Here is a 2,266-nt window from a genome sequence, read left to right on the forward strand (position 1 = left end):
CAGGGAGCAATTTTAGAAATAATCCTACTCAAAGACAAGAGAGGAGTAAAGTTAAGTAATAGCAGATGTTTACAACAAGTTAAATGCATGATTATGACTTCAAATCACCGTTTGGTTATGTTTCTTGTTAGAGAATTAAAAACGCCCGACGCACTTGTCCGCCCCAGCCTATGATCAAAGCCTCCCTTAATCTGATATTTTATTAATTTCTAGTTGTACTAAAAAAGAAACAGCCAGTCCATGAACTCACTTCTTTAAAAAGAAAAAAAAAAAGTATTTACACATATCCAAAAAAAGTGTTTTTTAAGGCCTGGAATGAATTTTCTATTTCTTAAATGTGTACTTCTAGTACTATTAAAATCTTTCATTTATGAAGGAGTTTCATTTATAGAGTACAATTCCTGTGGATTGATACTGACGGTTAATGATGTTCATCAGATTTGGCTTCTTTCTCTCCTGCTTCATGAGAAGCTGACCTGTCCTGACTTTAGCTTCTCTGTTTACTGCCTATTAGTCTTCAATTTCTTGGCCAGTTACTTTGGTTCGTTTCCCTTTTACTCCCCTTTTCCCTTTGTCTGTATTTTTTGTTTCTTTTTGCTTGATTTTTTTTTTTTTTTTTTTTTTTACATCAATCAATGTTTGCATGAGAAGGTTTGGATGACGTCTGGCCTATCAGTTCTCGAACTCTCCCTTTCCTGGCTCTTGAGCTGCACTGCTTTTTCCTCCGGGCATCTTGGCAGAGGCTATGCTGGGGAGCACCTGGGTGTTTGTGGGGACAGCGCAGCCTTTGCGGGGCTGAGCCAGCTGGACATAGCCACTCTTGCCACCCCTGAGCTGCTGGAGTTTCTGTTTTCAAACTTTGTAAAAACTCTGCAACTCCTTGCTATTCATGAAACCTTGCACAGAATCGTCATGTAAGAAGCTCATGTTGAAGCAGGTGTGTGTTTTTATGGAACACCGATAAACTTCCCTTGACACAGTCTCCGCCGAGAGTCGCCGCGGTTTCCTGCTTCAACAGTGCTTGGACGGAACCCGGCGCTCGTCCCCCACCCCGGCCGGCCGTTCAGAGCCAGCCCTCCGCCATCTCTTCGTCGCGCCCTCGGACCGCTCCAAGGCCCCCGCCGCCGCTCGCCGCCGCCTTTTCTCAGCCGCCGCCATGAGGACCGCGTCCCCCTCGCAGGTGCGCCAGAACTACCACGAGGCCTCGGAGGCCGCCCTCAACCGCCAGATCAACCTGGAGCTCTACGCCTCCTCCGTCTACCTGTCCATGTCTTACTACTTTGACCGCGATGATGTGGCTTTGAAGAACTCCGCCAAATATTTTCTTCACCAATCTCATGAGGAGAGGGAACATGCTGAGAAACTGATGAAGCTGCAGAACCAAGGAGGTGGCCGAATCTTCCTTCAGGATATCAAGAAAGAAATCAGACCGTGATGATTGGGAGAACGGGCTGAATGCAACGGAGTGTGCATTACATTTGGAAAAGAGCGTGAATCAGTCACTACTGGAACTGCACAAACTGGCCACTGATAAAAGTGACCCCCATTTGTGTGACTTCATTGAGACTCATTACCTGAATGAGCAGGTGAAATCCATCAAAGAATTGGGTGACCCCATAACCAACCTGCGCAAGATGGGGGCTCCTGAATCTGGCATGGCAGAGTAGCTCTTTGACAAGCACACCTTGGGAAACAGTGATAGTGAAAGCTAAGCCTTAGGCTGTCTTCCCATAGCCACAAGGGTGACTTCCCTGGTCACCAAGGCAGTGCATGCATGTTGGGGTTACCTTTACCTTTTCTATAAGTTGTACCAAAACATCTACTTAACTTCTTTCATTTGTACCATTCTTCAAATAAAGTAATTTGGTACCCCCCCCAAAAAAACACTTCCCTTGAAAGTCCCACCACCATGTAATGCTGCAACGATTTTTACCTTTCTGTATGAAAATAATAAAAATCCATTTAGTTTCTTTTTTTCCATAAAGACGAATTACGTGTTTCTTTTGCCAATTCTTTTTTTAAATTTTTTTAAATTTACTTCTGTCAATTCTTGAGGTTAGAGGAAACAGGGTAAAGAGGTGTGCCCGACAGGGAAGGCTTTAGGAGCTGAGAGCTGTCCCAAGGCTGCCACTCAGGTCAGTGGAGGAGGGCCCTGGACAGAAGAGATCAGAAGACAGTCACAGTCAAGTCTGAAAGTCTGAGTGTGGGGTCTCTGTGTCGCTGTGTTGCTTTTGCCTTCTTCATCCACTAAGTGTGGGGTGGAGAA

At 45.2% G+C, this 2,266-nt stretch overlaps 1 pseudogene; it reads left to right on the plus strand.

The window, feature by feature from the left end:
- The first annotated feature begins 982 nt into the window (after positions 1-982).
- LOC114223872 (ferritin heavy chain pseudogene) lies at positions 983-1,867 on the plus strand (annotated as a pseudogene).
- Positions 1,868-2,266: the final 399 nt, after the last annotated feature.

This window comes from Eumetopias jubatus, unplaced genomic scaffold (genome assembly GCF_037043125.1).
Source record: "Eumetopias jubatus isolate StellerSeaLion01/CBP00866 unplaced genomic scaffold, mEumJub1_p1.0 scaffold_6, whole genome shotgun sequence".
In the NCBI taxonomy this organism is placed as follows: domain Eukaryota; kingdom Metazoa; phylum Chordata; class Mammalia; order Carnivora; family Otariidae; genus Eumetopias; species Eumetopias jubatus.